Source organism: Sorex fumeus, unplaced genomic scaffold, assembly GCF_029834395.1.
Source record: "Sorex fumeus unplaced genomic scaffold, SorFum_2.1 ptg000007l, whole genome shotgun sequence".
NCBI classification, from domain to species: Eukaryota; Metazoa; Chordata; class Mammalia; order Eulipotyphla; family Soricidae; genus Sorex; species Sorex fumeus.
In genome coordinates this window covers 46399616-46421052 of record NW_026606064.1, presented here as the reverse complement: position 1 = coordinate 46421052, position 21437 = coordinate 46399616, and the positions used below count along the sequence as shown (strand labels likewise).

General features: G+C 38.6%; 1 protein-coding gene across 2 annotated transcripts in view; it reads left to right on the top strand.

Annotated features, from left to right (window-relative positions):
• SMYD3 (SET and MYND domain containing 3) overlaps positions 1 to 21437 on the top strand; it is an 853166-nt gene that overhangs the window by 467396 nt on the left and 364333 nt on the right. The window contains exon 1 of one of the 2 annotated variants that reach the window (XM_056133103.1): positions 15464 to 15578. The exons of the other annotated variant lie outside the window; for it this stretch is intronic. The gene's annotated coding sequence lies outside the window, so the exon portion shown is untranslated. Of the gene's footprint in view, positions 1 to 15463; positions 15579 to 21437 lie in introns of those variants that run through there. 2 annotated transcript variants of the gene reach the window in all.

Sequence of the window (21437 nt, the reverse complement as noted above, 5' to 3'; positions counted from 1 at the left end):
GCCCCCTCCTGGGATTCTTAGAGGGCTACATTCAGTGCTAGTAATAAACCTGGATCAACCACATGCAAGACAAGCATCCTACCTACTGAACTATCTGTTGCCCTATCAGGGTTTTTAAGAAAAGTATTTTGCTAGCTAAGTAGAAAATAATGAGGCATGTGGGCACTTTTTTTGGTATAAGATTTACAGGGAGATTTAGGCAATGACTGTGATATCAGAATTTAGGGGGATCAAATAATATAGGCAGGAATGAAACTCAGTCAAGCAAGAATTTTATATTATTTATTTAATTAATTGAAGTATTGTTTGTTATAATATTTCAGGCATGTGGTGTTACTGCAATATCCCCCCACTGTCTCTAGGACTGACACGAGGATTTTGGAGGGTAAACTTCAGAGACCAGTGATTGTTTATGCATTAATCATTGGAGGGAAATTTTTTGAGCATTAAGATAGTAACCAAGATTTTTTTCAGGGTGTACCTGTTGCTCTGCGCTTACCTTGTCCCTTTCATGTATAGTTCTTATGCTTTTATATTGTAATTTATATTGTAATAGTTACTTTCTTGAATTATAAAACTCTCAGGGACAAGGTCCACATTGTAGGTATTTGTTATCCAGTGATTTTTGGTATTAGTTGGTATTTAGTAAATAATAGATGTTTGCCAGAGTATATTCACCGTCCTCAGAATTGCTTTCCTGAAATTCTTCTTATGCCCTAGAAGCAGGGTTTTCTAGCTCTAAAGTAGGTTATCATTTAATTGAACTCACACGTTTCTCTGGGCTTCTGTTTTCCAGAAACTTAGATTTACTGTTTCCTCAATGACAACTCACTAAAGTTCTTACTGTTTACAGATTGCATGATTAAGTGAATACATAAAAATGTACATATTTTTTTTTCTTTTAATCTTGGAAATTTGAATCTGTGGCTCTGTAAGATACGCAGAAATTCCTTTCCTAATTTATTTATTTGGGAGGTTTTTTTTTTTTTTCGTGTGTAAAATTCTTTTTTTTTTTTTTTTAAATTTATTTATTTATTATTGAATCACCATGGGAAAGGTTACAAAGCTTTCAGGTTTAGGTCTCAGTCATGCAAATATCAAGCACATTTCCCTTTACCAAAACTTATTTTTTACCATGAAGAACCCCAATAAAACCCCACCCCCCACCCCTCCCAGTCCCTGTGGGGCAGATGAATTCTAGTTAACACTCTATCTGCTTTGATTAGATCATTGTTTCAATAAAAGATTCACCACTATTATTTAGAGTTTACCCCCCCCCCCCCCGAATCAGACATGCTGACAAAGCATTGTGAAGTGATTTGCTTTCTACAGCTGGGTTCAAGAATTATATGTTGGTTTTGGGTTTCTGCTATTTTACTTATTGACCCTGGAAGTATTTCTACTGAAAGTCAGATAGTTAAGAAATTGGTTTCTGTGCTCTGGAGTCGTGGCCGTGCTGGAGAGCCACTATTGGGGGGCAACTGGTGGCCTCGGTAGGGCGTGAAGGGCGGACCGAAACGCCCCCCTTCCCATGAGGTTTTAGTCGCCCCCACACCCCCGGCTCATACCTGCTGTCCACAAGGCTCCCATGCGGCCGCCATCTTTCTTTCCAGAGAGGAGAAGGCGACTGGGGCAACACCCTTTCCCCTCCGGACAGACCTGATGGCCTGGATTAACGCATAGTCCGTTCACTTTTCTGCTCTAAGCTGCCGGGTTCTGCATTAAGTCCTTGTGCTTCTGGGGCCGTGGCCGTGCTGGAGAGCCGCTCGCGGGGGGCAACTGGTGACCTCGGTAGGGCGTGAAGGACAGACCGGAACGCCCCCCTTCCCATGAGGTTTTAGTCGCCCCCACACCCCAGGCTCATACCTGCTGTCCACAAGGCTCCCATGTGGCCGCCATCTTTCTTTCCAGAGGGAGGAGAGTGGAAGGGAGCAACACCCTTTCCCCTCCGGGAAGACATGATAGCCTGGATTAACGCATAGTCCTTTCACTTTTCTGCTCCAAGCTGCTGGGTTCTGCATTAAGTCCTTGTGCTTCTGGGGCTGTGGCCGGGCTGGAGAGCCGCTTGTGGGGGGCAACTGGTGACCTCGGTAGGGCGTGAAGGGCGGACTGGAACGCCCCCCTTCCCATGAGGTTTTAGTCGCCCCCAGTCCCCCGGCTCATACCTGCTGTCCACAAGGCTCCCATGTGGCCGCCATCTTTCTTTCCAGAGAGGAGAGGGCGAATGGGGCAACACCCTTTCCCCTCTGGACAGTCATGATGGCCTGGATTAACGCATAGCCCGTTCACTTTTCTGCTCCAAGCTGCTGGGTTATGCATTAAGTCCTTGTGTTTCTGGGGCTGTGGCCGTGCTCCAAACTTAACTATGATTTTCAGAGAGAAACGTTGGGTCATTTACTTCCCATGGATCACTTTGTATATAGAGAGATGTCGCACGGCTGCGTGAGCGGCCGCGCGGTTTTGAGGAAAAGTCCTAGTTCCCGCATACTCGAGCTGTGGTTGTAGAGGCTTCTGGTCACCGGGGTTCCATCTGGGGGAGGCGGGATGCGGTACCTACCCCATCTGGGGCTTCCCGATGATCTCGGCTCTTTTTGGAACCTGTTTTTTTTTTTTCTTTCTTCGGGATCTGTGGATCCCGCCCTCCATGTTGTTCTTCTCTTCAACTGAATGCTGTAAATATGTCGCTGGGGGGCGGGCTGTGGGCGTGACTTCCGGAATCTGAGGTTACCTGGGAGTTGCAGTCCCGGCACATTTGAGGAAAAGTCCAAGTTCCCGCATACTCGAGCTGTGGTTGTAGAGGCTTCTGGTCACCGGGGTTCCATCTGGGGGAGGCGGGATGCGGTACCTACCTTTGGGAGGTTTTTTTAAAAAAAATCTTGTCATGTTGCTGATCTTGAGTTAAATACACTTAATCATTGTAATGGGAGATTCCCATGGCATTGCCAGAGCTACAGGTCTTGTGAGTTCTTTCATAAATAGCATTTAGAAAAACTATTTGTTTATGAAAGTATTAGCAATATTTTGTATGTACCATTTCCACTTGATTTTTGTCTAAAGAGACAAGGGTGGAAGTTTAGTTACTTAATGGGCCTTGTTTACATTAGCAAATTTCCTTCTGTCCAGAATTCCTGAGGGAATGCATGAGTGCTTATTGCAGACTTATTGCAAAGACTTACTCTAAGAATTTCTTACTTGGCAAGACTGGAAAGTGGTGTCAGTGCAGAAAAGATAATAGTTAGAGTCTTTAAATGCCCAGTAGTCTTGTCTTTTCTGTGATTAAATTATGAAAATCTATGAACTTGCTTGGTTCTGGTATAAAACCATTTAAACTAACAGTTTGCAGCGAGATATGTTGGTTCTCTGTTTGGGGGGCTTTGGGGATTTACCTGCTGGTTCTTGGGAGTCCTGTGGCACTGGGAATTAAACATGGTGCTCATGCATCCAAAGCAAGCACTCTACACCCCATCTTCTTGCATCACCCCTTTTTATTTATTTTCTAAAGAAAGGGAATATATACATGTGTATGTGTTTATTGTGTGTTTTTGTGTGAATGTTTGAATAGTATAGGTTTAAGGATGCCAACTATAAACATATAATTAAAATCCCATGTATAACTTTAAAACATTTTTAAAAAATGAAATTGTATGTCTTTTATTTCCCCCTTCCTTTCGTTGTTGTTGTGATGACTGGAGACCTCACACATACACCTGGCTATAGTGCTCACACATTTTTTGTTTGTGGTGCTCACATACCTGGATATGGTGTGTACAATTGCGCATTCCTTTACTTGCAGCTTATATATATGCTCCCAATTGGGGGGCCAGATGCAACTCCTTTCTTTTGTTGCTTGCATATATTCTGGTTGTAATACTCAGGAATATGGTATTCACACAGGTGCTCACTTGGGGTTCATACTTTAAAGCAGTGGTGCCAATACTTATCTTTATTGTGATGCTTACCACAGAGAGTACCCTTTAGCAGTGGTGCACATACACACACAAAACTGGTGCTAGGATCACAAACAGCAGAGCTATCTGGATCATTTTTACCACATGTGATGGCAATGGGGATTGAATGCCTAACTTTACGCTTGAAAGGCAACTGCTCTAACTCACTGCATGCTCTAACTCCCTGAGCTATATTCCAATCCCCTTATATAACTTTTGACTCTCCCAAAATTTAACAGTCTGTTGTACTCAAAAGCTTTACCTGAACATAAACGGAGGGTTAATTCATATATTACATACTCTATTCTAATGATAAAAACTATGGGAAAGAAAATTTTATTAGTTTAATCATAAATTTATCCTCAGAGAGGTTTTCATCCTTATTCTCTTTGTGTTTACATTGAGGAAAAGTCGACAAAACTTTAAGTAGAACTGGATCTGTGCATTTCAAACCTTTGTTGTTCATAGGTCACCGATATTTACATTTCATGTTTGCATTCAGAAGCTACTCAGTGCCCAGATCTTGTAGGATTGTCTGACTGGCTGAAAAATTAAAGATAAGAGATTTTTAATATAACACAGATTTATATAGGAGTCTTCAAAATATATAGAATCAGTTTTCCCAAACAGGGTTCAGGTGGACTATTTCTGAGATGTCTGGACTAGACCTTTCCCAATATCTTTCACTTTGGTATGGTATGTGGAATCAAATCGAATTAAACCCTACAGGCCTTGGGAGAAACTGTTACTACTGAGAAGATGAAGATTGGTTAAATTTAGGGCTTTCTTTCCAGAAGCAACCTTTTCGTAAAAGAAATTTAGCTATACAAAGAGCAAACATCTAGAGGTAAAATTTGTCATTGAAGGTCATCCCCTCCTTACCCTAAGAAAACCCTTTTTGGTTGATTTTGCCTCAGTTACTATAGAATGTGTGAAAAAGGTAAACTCTTCATATGTACGTTATCACACTAGATCTTTTCTCTTCTACTGATCTTATGTTAATTTGTTGTCTAGGTTCAGTATAACCCAGAGGATTGGCCAGCGCAGAGGGTGGGGATTTTCTTCTAAATCCTTGCTTACAATGTTAAAAAATCTACCAGGTTGCCCTAGTAGGTATTATCAGTGGTGGTTTCAAAGGCCAAAGACTTACATCAGAAGTGTCTTCCAGGAAGCTCTAGAAGAAATGGATCAGGGATCTTAAACACTGTCTACCTGATTAAACACTGTCTACTTTTTCACCTGAGAAATGCAGAATGGGCAAGCACCACCAGAAACACTTTGGATTCATTATAGTTTATCATGAATTTTTGAGCATTGAGAGTTCAGAAACATTTTGCTGTTGCTACATATTCTTTTTTTTTTTTTTTTTTTTTTTTGCAATTCCCACATTCTATTAGGCAGCCCCATTGAAAAACCAGAGGGGGATTATTTTAATTCTTTCTTGGTAACCATGGAAATCATAAATGCATTATAACATCTCCATATTGAGATTTTGTGCTGGAGAGATGGCCTGAAAGTGTGGAGTTGAAGCTTTATGTTTGAGATCCCTGGTTTGAACTTGGTACAACATAGTCCCCTGAGATGTGCTGGGGGTTGCCTCCAAACAAAAGCAAACAAAATTGTGCTAATTTTGTACACTGTCGTTGTGAAATATACAAGTGCAGAAATCAGTTTTTGAAATATCAATGATAAGTTTGGAAAAAACCAAAGAATAAGTGATTTTTACCTCCAGTAAATTTTTAATTCCTAGGTTCTGCTTTAGATCACAGAAATTGTAAATGTGATTTTTTTACATGCTAATAACCTTGGGGATTTTGTCTGCTGCTCCTGTGGTCTTTTGAGAAGGGTTCTCCTATTGCAGAGGATGTCTAAATATAATGAATGGCAAGAAGTATTAGAGTATTTAAGTGCTTAAACCCATCTGAGATTTATTAATTTTCCAGATATGGGTGAACATGGTCCCATGAATAGGCACAAGGCCTAGAGAGTAGGATTAGGAAGATTTCCAGGGGCTCTGAACTCATGTCAAGCAAAACTGGCTTGCCAGGCAGCTAAGTCAACTGAATAGGGAAAAGATTTTGAGAGTGCTTTTTCTCACTGCATAATGCTTGTAAATTTTATTCAATTAATTTACAGCTGCGGGGCTCATGAGGCTGAAATTAAAGTTTTGTAAAGTTTCGATAAGAAGGCAGCCAAATAAGTTTGATTAGTAGTGGATGTTTTGGAAATGAGTTGGCAGTAATGCAAAAATAGAAGGTTTGGATTTCAGGGGACATATTGGCAGTGCAAAGCCTATTTGATTTACCATGGGAAGCTGGTTATTTCACCACCTGTCATTCCACACATTTCTTACCTCTCTTGTACCTTCTCCAAGCTAACCTCTAACATTGAAATAAACATCTTTTTATAGTTAACGCTAGCCTTTTTAGAAGGCCTATTTTATTCCTGGAGATAAGTAGTAATCTTTTTTTTTTTCTACAACCATGAAGCATGTTCTTTAATTTTTCTTTTCAAGTTGTTGGCATTTTCAGGTCTTTCACTCTTGAAAGATTGAGGTAGAAGATATTCCTCTACCTGGAGTTCAGGGTTGTCTGCTTTGGCTGAAAGATCACAGACAGGTGGTTTAAATACATACTAGATAGGAATCTTTGAAAAGTATTTATCACTTAAGTTTTAGTGTATTTTGGTGAAAGAAAGTATCATGATTAACCTCAGCCTGAATATTTCATAATAATATAAACCTATTTAAAGTGTCATATTCGAATCTGTCTTTGGAGAGGGAAGGAGAACACAAATATTGGAGAAGGATATAGAGGCGGCTATAACTGTATCTGTAAATGTTTTACACCATCAGGGGGAAAAGGTCTCAAGCAAATATGGAAGGTAAAGATGAAGAGTTTCATTGTGCTGTACAGGAGTTGGTTGTATTCCCTAATCCCTGTCTCTAATGCAATATATTATTCTTTCCTTCTCATTTCCCTTCTTAATGGAGCAATACAGAACCAATTGAGTGTGACTAGGTTGTAGGTCTTGCCCATGTACAACTTAGCACATAAGTTCCAGACCCAAACCAGTCTTTAGTGAGACAAGCTTGTTTCTGGTACATTTGGTGGTCTCATCTGTGACATGTTCCTATAAAATTTTACAAAGTTCCTCTTTATTTTGGAAAATATGGGATACTTCAGGGTGGTATAGCCACAGATGGAAAATTCTTTTAATTTAAAAAATATTTTAATTGAAATTATCTTGTTTACTATATTAATAATGGTTCTTCCTGTACATAATTCCAACACCACACCCATCACCAATGTAACCCATTCTTCTTCCAAAGACCTTAACACACCTTCCTCCCACCACACCCTTTCTCTTTTGTGTTGATTAGTTCTCCCATTATGATGCCATTGACCCTTTGTTCCTACCTTGCTGTGTCTCTTTAAGTCCCACATATGAGAAACATTATTCTTTATTTTAGTTCTTTTTCTAAGTAGACTTCTGTGTTCCTGATCAATGACATACTCTGAATATCCCTACTCTAGTGTTTCTGTGCCACATACAGCTTTCTGAAGTATTTATTTTTCAAAATAGTTCATATGAACTCATTTATCTATTCCGTGTGGTTTTCTCCAAAATGGCTTATTCTTATATTCCACAAATTTCTCTTGATTTTGTATCTGTTCTAAGAACTCCTAGAAATACAGTGAAGAATTAGATATTGTTGCTGCCTTTGAGGACTTATGAAATAAAAACAACTTAATTCAACACGAATTTCTGAGCACTTTTTTTTAATCTTAGACTTTATTTTGGCAGTGAGCATTCAAAGATATGTGATCTATAGTCTTGTTCAATGAGTTTTCATTTTGTGTGAAAAGTGAACCAATATTTTGTGTGCATACCAAGTTTTAAATATTGGGGAAACAAAGTACTACAGAAATCCTAACAATAGATGTTAGGAACTAGGGGAAAGCCACAGATTTGGGGAACTAGTAGCATAATAGAAAGTGCCAACTGTCCTCTTACTTGGCCCACGCTGTTCTTACTGGAGAGGTGCCTGGAGAAGTCAGGGTTGGTCCACGTCTGCGCAAGTTCCTGCATGCTTTGAACACTTAAAGTTTTACCAGCTCCACAAAGGCAAAGATCTGAGACCCACCTGATCTGTCTGTTATGGGAACTGGTGCCTACTGCCAGGCTGTTCAGGGAAGCTTTGACTCTCCAGTTGGAGAGAGAACAGGCAAGTCAGTTCTGACTATGTCCCAGGTTTCCCAGGTTCATTGCCTATTCTTGCAGAAGAGAATTTTAGGAGAAGACAAAGTACTTTTATTTAGGAAATATAAGAGAGAGAAGAGGGGACTCTGAGATGTAAATCAAATGAATTGTGCATCTCATATAACTACTCCAGAAATGGAGTGTGAGCTGCCTATTTTTGCAAAGTTGGTTTTATTGGCGTTTTTCCCAAACTCTGCCAGCTTTGTAGCTTCCTACATAGTTAAGAGTCCTTTGCTAGGACATTGCCAAGTAAAAAGGACTTTGAATATTTGCAGTGAACATATTTATATGCACATATCTCTTATCTTTTGAGTTAATGTTGTTTAATCCTAGGCTTAAATACCGAGGAGTAGAATTGCTGGTTGATATGGTAGTTCTCTTTTTAACTCTTGAAAAATCTCTATACTCTTTTACAGTGGAGTCAGTTTCCTTTCTTACCAACAGGGAATATGAAGTTTCCTTTTTTTTTTCACATCCTTGCTGGCACTGGTTGTTTTGTCCTTTTAGAGATAGGCCATTTGAGTGGATATGAGGTGATATCTCCTTGTTTTCATTTGTATTTCTCTGATCATCACTAATGATGACCAGTTTTTCATATGCCAGTCAGCCAGAAGTATCCATTCAGGTTTTCCAGCTTTTTCATGAAATTGTTTGGGAAAAAAATTTACTTTTTAAGAAAAATCATGATATATAAATGCATGAACTTCCTTTTAAAAGGTGGGAAATGGGCACTGGTGGAGGGATGGGTATTTGATCATTGTATAATTGAAACCCAAGCACAAAATTTGTAAGCCTACAACTGTACCTCATGGTGTCTCACTAATAAAAATTAAAAAAATAACATTCTTTAAACTTTAGAATTTATACATTTATTTCATAAATCCTAGAAATTCTTCTTCATAATATAATTTCTCAGTTGCTCAAGCCATCCAAATAATTCTCCACTTGTTGTTTATCAACCAATCCAAATAAATCACCACTCTTTATAATAAGAAACAGAAAGAAACTTGTTTGATAACCAGTATTTCAGAATTTCGGACTGGAGGGATAGCACAGCAGGTAGGGCGTTTGCCTTGCATGTGGCCGACCTGACTGACCCAAGTTTGATTCCTCCACTCCTCTCTGAGAGCCCGGCAAGCTACCAAGAGTATCTCGCCCACATGCAAAGCCTGGCAAGCTACATGTGATGTATTCGATATGCCAAACACAGTAACAACAAGCTTCATGATGGAGACATTACTGGGCTTGCTCGAGCAAATCAATAAACAACGGGAGGACAGTGCTACAGTGCTACATATTTATAAATGATTTGAATATTCAGTAAATTTCAGTCATTTTAAATTCACAAAACAAAAATAGTTCAAGCTTGGTACTATTGTAGTGTTTACCTGTAAATACCTACCCCATTACAATGTGTTTCGGGTAAGGCACCTATTACAACTGATGTCTTTCAGGATTGTCTGACTGGGAAACTCCAGGTGGACAGATTAAGATTGTTTCTAGGAAGGGAGCACCAAATAAAGGGTGTTGGGAGGTTCCTCTCAGGATGGGAAATGCGTGATGAGAGTAGACTATAGTCCGAACAAGATTGCCACTCAATGTCTCTTTTGCAAACCACAGCACTCAAAAGGAGAGAGATAACGGAGGGGAATGCCCTGCCACAGTGGTAGGGTGGAATGGGGGGATAGGGGTGGGAGGGATACTGGGACTGGTGGTGGTGGAGAATGGGCACTGGTGGAGGGATAGGTATTTGATCATTGTATAACTGAAACCCAAGCACAAAAATTTGTAAGTCTACAACTGTACATCATGATGTTTCACTAATAAAAATTTTTAAAAAAAGATTGTTTCTAGGTTCTATTCATCTTGGAGATTTGTCTACTTCTTGACCCGAGAAGTGTGCTCTCAAATTGTTCCTCTCAAGAAACCCTCCTTTTATTTTTTTCTTGAACACATATATTTTTCTTTCTGTCTCTCCTGTGTTTCCCTTATTTCTCTAAATAAAACTATCTTGTTTCCCATACATAGAAAGAAGGGAGTAAGCTGCAGTTAAATTGAATGCAATTAAATTATGTCCCAAGAAGGGAGTAAGCTGCAATTAAATTGAACCTTTTTTGGTGAAGTGTTGCACTGTATAGCACTGTCCTCCTGTTGTTCATTGATTTGCTTGAGCGGGCCCAGTAATGTCTCCATTTTGAGACTTCTTGTTACTGTGTTTGGCATATTGAATAAGTCACAGGTAGCTTGCCAAGCTGTGCTGTGCAGGTGAGATACTCTCGGTAGCTTGCCGGGCTCTCTGAGAGGGGCAGAGGAATCGAACCCAGCTCAACCGGCTGGCTGCGAGCAAGGCAAACGCTCTACCCACTGTGGTGAAGTGGTGATGTGTCCTCAACACAACTGACTCCATTTGGCTCCTGTTTTCTATATGCTAGTTGCAACTTTATGAGATAATGTTTGTATTTATTGTAAGTTACTCTTCTTGTTAGAGAACATGAAAGTACTTTAAGAAACAGATAGAATATAAGTACTTACATTGTATATGTATATGTATATGTTTATATAGTATTATATGTATACCTAATGCTGATAATTCTTGACATGCCTATTTTAAAGTAAACCATAAAATTTAAGCCAACTTTTTATTGTACAAAAATGATCCTAGAACCCATTACTTTAAATATTTGAATTACTTGCTGTATTTTTGAGTTTTATAAACAATTTTTGTAGTCGCTTTTAAATATTAATTTTGTTAATACTATACAGAGGTAGAACTATCATAGACATGTATGACATATAACTATGAATAGAGACCTTATAGCTCCTGGATGTTTCAAATAAACAATCCCTGGGAGACAGTGGACCACTGTCTAAGTAATGGAGCTTCCTGCCAACTTAGGTGCATTTATACCAAACATAAGGAAAATGGCCTCTGGCATCCTTGAGAGTCATGATGCTTGCCTGGGCATCAAGGTAACCCCTGCTTTTAAAAGCAAAAATCTTGTTTGCCCCCTCCTATTTCTTTTTCAAGTTTCTCCCTGAAACATTTATTTCAAAGAGAGATAGCCCAGATCATATAGAACCTGAAATGTAAAGCTTTGAGGTAGTAAAGGTAATTTGATTGTCTCTAGAGTTGTATTTCTGGCTTAGGAAGTGGAAAGTTTTTCTTTTCCAAGTGAATTTTATAAAGGAAATAAACATCATTTATAAATCATGTTTAAGTTAATTTAGCTTAGGGGAGTAAACTAGGGGGAATGAAGCCTCTTACTCAGTTCTCAGTATCCATTTTCAGTTTGGCCAAATTGTTTTACCATAGACATAATTTAAAATTCTAAAAAATCCCTGGGGCTGGAGAGAGCTCAAAGGACTGGGCACAGGACCTGAGTTTGTTTCCTGGCTCTGTGAGCCTTTCTTCTTCCTGACCCTTACCCCACCCCCACCACCAGGGTAGCTCCCTGCCTCAGGATCACTGGGCTCTAATAGAACCACCTCATTACTGAGACCAGACAGAGCACCAAAAAACATCAGCGGTTCAAATGCTTGCATGCCTTTGACTCGGGTTCAATCCCTGGCACCACATGCGTTCTCCTAAGCTCCACCAGGAGTTTTCCTAAGCATAGAGCCAGAGTGGGCTTTGAGCAGGAGTGGGGGGTAGGCATGGCCCTCAAATCCCCAGTTAAATCGAACAATACTGGGAGTGGCCTTTGGAACATCAGCACTGCTGAATAGCACCCTTTAGCCCCAGGAAAAGTTATTTCAAGCAGCTTGTCAGATTTTAGGCAGGTAAAATAAAAAATATTTCTGTCTGTTTTTAAATAACTCTGTGAACTCAGAGATATCCCAAAAGGTATAATGTGCATCTGTTTCCCAACATCCAGATCTTTTCCTAAGACTAATGAACAGAAAAGTTATCAGACAAAAATTCAAGGACAAGCCAACCTTTCAAGTCAATAATATTCAAAGCCAGAGTCATTATGCTCGAAGAACTACCCACCCAAATATTTTCTTCTGATAGTCTGTTTTAGAAGAGAGTAAAGATATACAACTTAATTTCACCATGTCCCAGGAACTAGAGATTTGGGTGACTGATATGGTAGTAAATTGTGTTATTTTGTTTTTGGGCCACACTTTGCAATGCTCAGGACTTACTCCTGACACTGTGCTCAGGAATTACTATTGGCTGTGCTTGGTGGGTCATATGGAATGCTGGGGCTTGAACCTGGGTTGGCCTTGAGCAAGGCAAGCACTCTACCTGTTGTCTCACTGCTCCCGACTCGATGTGGTAGTAGTTTTTACATTTTCTGCACATTGTTAGAGATTCCAGGGTTTTTTTTTTCCTGTGGCAGACATCCAGGAGCCCAGCCAATGAAGTCATTCCTTTATAGTTCAAGCAGTCAGGAATGACACTGGTCAAGCTCCTTTGGGTTTGATGTTCCTTAGGATAATTCCCTATCTTCTCGAAACCACTGGCATGAAAGTGATGTTGTTCCATTTACTGCATCCAGCTCTAAATTAGAAGCGCTATTGTATCAGCACTGAAATTTTGTCCTTTTGTTGGTGCTCAGGGACCACAGAATCTCACTGGTAATATTCCAGGGCCACAATGTGCTAAGTATCAAGCCAAGGGCTTCCCACATGCGAGACATGTGGTCTGTCACTTGAGTCACATCCCTGCAATTATTTTTTATTTCTTAGTTAAATATTATACTTGGTTCCCCTTGGCGAGAAGAATGCTAAACAGAATCATCCCTCATATCTCAGAAAAACAGTTAAGAGAAGATTACATATTATCATTCCTATAAAAATATCAACATGTTATTTTAAAAATAGTTAATTAAATGAGTTTAATGCCCATAATTAATTTATATCTGGTTTCTGGAAGAGGATGAACCTTAGTTCCTTGGTGCTAGCTCCATGACTTAGGGTGCTTCTGTTGACCTTTTATTTTTTATGTTTCCTATAGTCAATGCCTGTTTGCCCCCTGTTTCTGTGACTATAATGGGAGACTGCATTTTAAAAAAATGTATACAGATTAGAAGTATTCATGGGAATGTTAAAATCTAACATTCTAAGCAAAGGAAATTATGCATGTGGATTATGTGGTAGATGTTCAATTGAGGATTCACGTTCACTTTCCCAGAGGTTCCTAGTCCAAGAACATATGTGAATGCAAAAAATAGAAGCCCATGGGTACAGAAGATGCTCAGTGACTAAAGTATTTGCCTTGCAAGCCTGCGGCCCTGAGTTCAACCGCAGTGCTTTCCGCAAGCACCAAGTGCCATCATGGCTCTCTGCTGATCTACCTTGTGGCTCTGTTGTTTGTGATTTCCAAAACAGCAAACTAGTGGTGGGTGTGTGCACCAGGGCCAAAAGGCGTGACCCCAGTGAACCCTGCAGTGAAATGATACATGAGCACCCTGGTCAGGAATGCAATATGCCAGTGAGTACATGTGTGATACCACAACCAAAGTGTGTGTGTGTGTGAGAGAGAGAGAGAGAGAGAGAGAGAGAGAGAGAGAGAGAGAGAGAGAGAAAGAGAGAGAGAGAGAGAGAAAGAGAGAGAGAGAGAGAGAGAGAGACAGAGAGAGAGACAGAGAGAGAGACATGATGAGCACTGCAACCAGGATGTATATGAGAAGTGCAGCTAAAGGAGTGCAGCCTGGGGAGCACTGTGACCATGTGGAGAAGTACCATAACCTCATACTCATTGAACAGCACCACTAAATGTGTCATAGTCCTGTGTGTGTGTATGTGTGTGTGTGTCCGTCCTAGTGTGTGTGTGTGTTTGTGTATGTGTTTGGCCGTGGCTGTCCTAGTCATCAGAGTCATACCATCACCAGAGGAAAGAAGGGGGTGGAAATAAATAAAAGTCCAACGAAAGAGGACATGACAAAACTTGCTTATTCTCAGCTCGGAAGGATGAAATAACCTTGAACTTTGATTCTGATCCCTTGCAGTACTTATTTTTGGTCTCTGCGCCAAACTTGTCCTATCCTAGGGCTCAGAGGCACCCAGAGTTCTGGTGGGCGAGGAATCTAAATTTGCAGGTAGACCTGCGGAGACAGTGAGTATTAGTATGGGATTAATAGAAGCAAATGTTGCTGTGCATAGGGTGGTTTAATTCATCACACTGAGAGACAGGGGCAACTTAAGTTGACATGTGCTTCTGATTTCTTCAGTACCATCCTGGCATTTTTATGTAAATGAACTCTCCCTTAATCAACATTTCTGCACTGTCTATTGAGGGTCTACAAAAAGGTTATGCTAATCTAAATATTAACCCCAGTTAAGTAATTAGAAAGGGTGATGTGTTAGGTAAATGTAACCCAATGCACCCCAAAGATGAATAGGATTTATTATTATTTTTAATTGCTTACTTCAGTTTTCTCCTCTGTTGCAAGCTGCCTATCTGTGCTGGACTACCCATAAAAACTTACTAGGCTTTGTACTGTTAACGGTTATTTAATGATTTAATCAGAATGGCTGGTGTTAGATTTCTGATGAAGTAATGAGAATTGGCATTTAACAAGTTAATTGGAATTGGAAAGAGCTATTAAAAGGCCATGAGAAGGTCTTTTCTGAAACCCTTGAATATGCTTCATTCTGAAGATCTTATTAAATTATGCTAAGGGTGTTTTTTTCTTTCACTTTAAATCACCCATTAGGATGATCTAATCAACTTTCCAAAGGCTGCTACAGATAAAATTGTTATTAACATCATAACTGTTGGAATTTATGTTTTTCCCTCCAATTGTTATTGAATCCATGTTTAATAGACTGTTTTCCTTAACTTGACTGAAGCGGAATCATGAATCCATTTTAGATTTCTTTTAATATTTTAAGACTTAAAACTTTGTTTTTCTGTTTATTCATGGTGATTTTTAGCCCTTTTGTCTCAGTAACTTCCCTATTTACTGTTGAGGATGTTTGTTAGGTTTTTATTCTTCCTCTCAAGTAACACTCAGGGAGTAAGGGATGCTTGGTGCAGCAGTGAAGGTCTAAAATGCACAAGCCCAGCAATGCTTGGGGTGGTATGTGGGGGTTGCTGGGTCTGTACCCGGTAGTGCTCAGGGAATCATGTTGTGTCAGAGATTACTCTGGTCTCTGTGTGGAAGGCAGGTGCAATAGCACTTTGTCCTCTCCCCTGGAAAATAGCATATTCTGTTTCTTCTGAACAGGCAGCATCACTGGAATCGTGTGTTACACATAGAACATTCCATGACAGAATTGTCACAGATTTTATGCGGATTTATTTTTTTGCAAAACAGTGGGGGAATAACCATTAAGTGAGATTTTTAGAAATCATCCTGATATTACTTTAAAACATGGTGTGGTGATTATGCACTGGCTACAATTATGTGGTGAAAGTTGGTAAGTCATTTTGTTGTGAGAGAAGCAGGTGGGTGGGTGACATGGTTGAATTTTCCTGTTTCTATAACTAATGATTTAAGGAGAACTGTTTATTTCATAGAGTACAAGGACAAAGGAGTTATTTATGTCCAAATAAATGTCAAATGGAATAGTCAGAGAAAATAATCTTGTTTACTAAGTGAAGAATATTAATTATGAGGACAAATATGTGTGTGAAGTCAAATACCTTTTTGGATTTAGATTGATGTTTAGGGCTTTGTCAGTTTTTTTCCAGGATACTTTTCCAGCTGATGAATAGTAAATGAGGACTGTTTTTCAAGTCAGTAGAGAGTTTGAAAAGTATCTTATCAGAATTTCCATAGGCATGCATTCCAGAATGAATTCTTATTTAGCTTTTTTCCAATATGGTAATGTATGTTTACCTATTAAGTTTATATATTCATATAATTTTACCCTTTCTCCCATTTTTCCCATCCCCACCCTCTGATTCTGAAAACCACTAATTTTTTTCTGTATCTATGAGCTGACTTTTTGTTTCTTAGTTTCCACATATAAGAGAGATCTTATGATATTTTTCTTAGACTTGGATCGCTTAATCATAATGTCCTCAAGGGCATCCATGCTCTCAAAAAAGGCAAAATTTCTTTCTTTTGTTTTGCTATATACTTGTCTATTGTAGATGCATAAATTTTATATGTCACATGTTCATTGTCTGTTCAATAATAACAGATTATTATTTTCTATGTTTTGGGTACTGCAAATAATGCTGCAGTGAATATGGGATGCATGTATATTTTTGAGTTAGATATTTTATTTTCTTCTGATAAATGCCAGAAGGGGAATTGCCGAATTTGGTTTTTAGTTTTAATTTCTGAGGAATCCCTGTATTGCCTTTTATGCTGGACACAGCAGTTTGCATCCTCTCTAATCTTGCTCAAGGATTCCCTCTCATCACATCCTCATCTCTACTTGTTATTTCTTGTCTTTTAAAAATAATAGTCATTCTACTAGGTGTGAAATGATACTTCACTGTGATCTGGGTTTTAATTTCCTCAATAAAATGTGCCTGTTGGACATTTTTCACTTTTTGAAAAAATGTTTACACAGATCTTCTGTGAACACTTTAATCAGATCTTATACTATGCAATAGTATGAATTCTTGTATTTTGTAAACTGACCCTTAGTTAGATGCATAATTTCCTCCCATTTTGTAAATTAACTCCTGACTTCCTCCTTCCTTCCTTCCTTCCTTCCTTCCTTCCTTCCTTCCTTCCTTCCTTCCTTCCTTCCTTTCCTCCCTCCCTCCCTCCCTCCCTCCTTCCTTCCCTCCTTCCTTCCTTCCTTCCTTCCTTCCTTCCTTCCTTCCTTCCTTCCTTCCTTCCTATCTCCTTTCCTTCCTCCCTTCCTTCCATCCTTCTTGAAAGTTCCTTTGAAAAAAATTTTAGTTTGATGTAGCTTTTAGTCTTGTTTATTTTTGTTTTGTTGCCTTTCTTTTGGAGTCCTATCCAAAAAAATCACTATCAGTATTTTTTTTCAGGTTTACCACTGTTATTAGTATGTGGTATAGGCATTTTAGCAGTTTCCATTATCCAGATTTCTGGTTATTTATATTTTCTTCAATTTACTTAATCAGTTTTATATGTTTAATGTACTTAACCCTTTGTGAGATGAATAGAACTCAAATATTTTCTCCTAGACTTTGAGGTGTTATTTTCTTCTAGTTATCATAATCCCAGGCTGGAGTTTTAGCACAGCGGGAAAGGGCATTTGCCTTGCACGCAGTTGACCCCAGTTCGATTCCTCCATCCCTCTCAGAGAGCGTGGCAAGCTACCGAGAGTATTGTGCCCGCACAGCAGAGCCTGGCAAGCTCCCCGTGGCATATTTGATATGCCAAAAATTGTAACAAATCTCACAATGGAGACATTACTGGTGCCTGCTGGAGCAAATCTATGAACAATGGAAGGACAGTGCTACAGTGCATTACAATCCTAGGAGAGAGGAAGATGAGAAACTTCTTTTTCCTCATCTCTAAATTATAGTATAGAGCTATAGTAATCAGGACAGTGGGTACTAGAATAAAAATAAAATAAAATAAAAAATAAACTCTCTAAGCAGTGGAATAGAATTGAGAGCCCAGAAACATATCCTCATGTTGGCTAATTTTCAAAAGTACCAAAGAATATGAAATGGAGCATAGAAGGACTTCATCAAATGATGTTGAGAAAATTGACCAGTCACATGTGAAAAATGAACTCAAATTTCTATCTCACACTGTGCACACAAAGTTAATTTAAAATTTATAAAAGACCTCTGTCTAAGACCTAATTACATAAATTTTACTGAAGAAAATGTAGGAAAACATTGAATCTATTAAGAATCATCAGTGATTCAATGCCATTAGCCAAACAAAAGGAAGATAAATGGAACTATCTCAAATTAAGTTTTGTTTTACTTTATTGAGTTTTCTATTACTTGATTGATAACTTTAGCATTATTTTTATCCTGGATATTAGGTCATAACTTTCTTATGGCATCTTTGTCTGGCTTTGGTATTAGAGTTATACTTACCCTGTAAAATGTAGGTCTTAAAAATACTCTCTTGGAGCCAGTGCAATAGTACAGCAGGTAGGTCATTTGCCTTGCATGCTGCTGAACTGGGTTTGATCCCCATCATCCCATATGGTCCTATGAGCACTGCCAGGAATACTTCCTGAGTGCAGAACCAGGAATAACCCCTGTGTATTTCTGGGCGTGACCCCACCTCCCAAATATTCTCTCCTTGTATTTTTAGGAAGCACTTGAAATTAATTGGTATTGATTCTCCTTTAAATGCTAGCTAAGTATCACAAGTGAAGCCATGTGGTCCTCTAGACTTTAGTTTGCTGGAAGGTTTTGATTATCAGACTGATCTCTTTGCTCATGATTGGTTTGTTTAGATTTTACGTCTTTATGATTGGTTCTTGGTAGGTTGCTTATTTCTAGGAATGTTTTTATGTATTTTTGTGTTTTGATTTGCTTTGACTAGGAAAAAGCAATGATGAGTATTTCTTTATGTGTCAGTAGAAACCACTTGGATGTTCATTCAGATCTTCTGCTCATTTGAAAATATTTTTAATTGAGATTCTGTGATTTGTCATAATGTTTTTGGTGGTATCCTGTGTACATAATTTTAATACTATACTGGAGCGATAGCACAGCGGTAGGGCGTTCGCCTTACAAGCGGCCAACATGGCCGACCCGAGTTCGATTCCTCCGCCCCTCTCGGAGAGCCCGGCAAGCTACCGAGAGTATTTGATATGCCAGACACAGTAACAACAAAGTCTCCAATGGAGACGTTACTGGGCCCGCTCGAGCAAATCGACGATCAACGGGAGGGCCTTTACCTTTACCTTTACCTTTTACCTATCACTAAATCTATGACTTGGCTGTTGATTTTTTGTTGTCAAGTTGTATGAGTTCTTTATATCTCTTAGATATTAGTCCCTGATAGAGTGTGTGATGTGCATGTAGCTTTTCATATTCGTTAAACTTGTTTTGGTTGTATTTTTTCTGAAAATATTTTTGTTGTGCAGAAACATTGTTATTGTTGTTGCTGTTTTTATAGCCAGAGCTGTGGGGAGGAAAAATGGGTAGTGAATGTGCCTTGTCATTGTCTTAAGTGGTCCCAGACACAGAATCTAGACCTTTATGCATAAGAATTTTGCATGGTATCACTGAGCTGCATTCCTGGCACTAAAAGTTACATTTGTTTTCACTTTCACTTCCCTAGTGGGTGTGGTTGAATCTTCAAAGACATCTCACTGATATATTTTCCTTTCTATATCTTACAGTGTTGTTTCTTATACTAGATCTTCTAATATTTTTCATTTTGAAAAGCTAGGTTGGGGCTGAAGTGATAGTACAGAAGGTAGGACTTTTGCCTTGCACTCAGCCGACCTGGGTTTAATTCCCAGCATCCCATATGGTCCCCTGAGCACTGCCAGGAATAATTTCTAAGTGCAAAGCCAGGAGTAACCCCCTGTGCATTGAGTGTGACCCAAAAAGGGAAAAAAAAGAGAAAAGCTAGGTGGTTGATGCTCAGAAGCATATTGCCTGTGTTTTCTTATATGCATTTTTGAACTTTCAGGTTTTCTAAGGCTTGAATCCATTTTGAGTTGATTTCTATATGTGATGTTAAGGTTTGCCTTTATTTGTTGAAGAAATTTTCCTTCTTGTAGTCAGTGGTAATGGTTCCTTTGTCAAAGCTTGAGTGTCAGTATGTGTGTGTGTTTATTTCTGGGCTCTTGATTCTATTCATTTATTTGTGTCTTTTGATTGCAATGGCAGATTGTTTTAACTACTGTCACTTTGTAATAGCATTTAAAATGAGATTACTTGTTTCCTCTATTTCTCATTACTTCCTCCCTCACAAGATTCATTGTGGTTTCATTTAAATTTTAGTGTTTTTTTTTCCCATTTAAAGAAATCACAGGAGATGGCTTAATGGACTAGAGCATGTATTTTGCATATAGGAGTCTCAGGTTCAATTCTTTGCTCTATAGAGTGCCTGTGGCACTACTGGGAGTGACCCCAAGGCACTGTTCTGGGAGCAGCCCCTGATTGCTACTGGGGGTGGTTCAAAAACAAAAAGAAGTGAAAGAAAGCATTTCATTGACATATGTGGTAGGGCGGTTGCCTTGCACGCAGCCAACATGGCTGACCCAAGTTCGATTCCTCCGCCCCTCTCTGAGAGCCCGGCAAGCTACCGAGAGTATCTCGGCCACACTGCAGAGCCTGGCAAGCTCCCCGTGATGCATTCGATATGCCAAACACAGTAACAACAAAATCTCCAATGGAGATGTTAATGGGCCCGCTCGAGCAAGTCCATGAACAATGGGAGGGCCTTTACCTTAATGATAGGGATTGTATTGAATCTTTGTATTGCTTTTAATAAGGTGGGCATTTTGAATTTATGAAAATTTTCCATTCGTGAATATTAAATATCTTTTATCTCTTTAAGACTTGCTCTTTGTGTTTTATCAGTATCATATAGTTTTCTTTGAATAGATTTTCTTCATTCTTTGTTAAATTTAGGTATTTAATCTTTTTATTTTATTGCAAATGAGGTTGTTCTTAATTTTTCCCTCTTTTTCTTTGCTTAGAGGAATGATTGCAAAAGATTGTTGTATATTTATTTTGTAGCCCAATACTTTACATACTTAATGCTTCTAATAGATTTTAGTGCATTCTTTGTTGTTTTCTAAATATTTTATATTTGAATAGGATAATGATAGATTCATTTCCTTTTCCCAGTCTGAGTTATATTTTTGTTGTTGTTGTTGTTGTCCAAGTGTTTTAAATTGTGAAATGGAACAATATTTCCTTGTTTCTGAGCTTAAAGAAAAAATCTTTAAGCTTTTCACCACGGAGCATGTTGTTACTGTGGGTTTGTTATATATTATTTGAGGTATTATCTTGAGGTATTGTGCCTTCTAAGCAATTATTGACATCATATGATTTTTATCTTCCCCGATTCTTTTTGCTGTAAAGTTCTACATTAATTTATTTGCATTTTTGAACTTTCCTATATCTCTAAACTAAATTTCACTTCGTCATGGTCTCTGATCATTTTAATGTATTGTTGAATTCAATTTGCCAATAATATTTTGAGAAACTTTTCTATGTTATCAGATATATTTGGTCTACAATTTGTTGTCATCTACAAAAAATGGTTGTACACCAAAATTGGTTTACCATCAGATGTCATCTGATTTTAATACAGGGTAGTGCTAGGCTAAAATGTGTTTTGAAATATTTACTTTTTAATGTTTTAAGAGTGTTTGGAGGAATTTTATGATTTCAGAACTTTCTCTATTTAA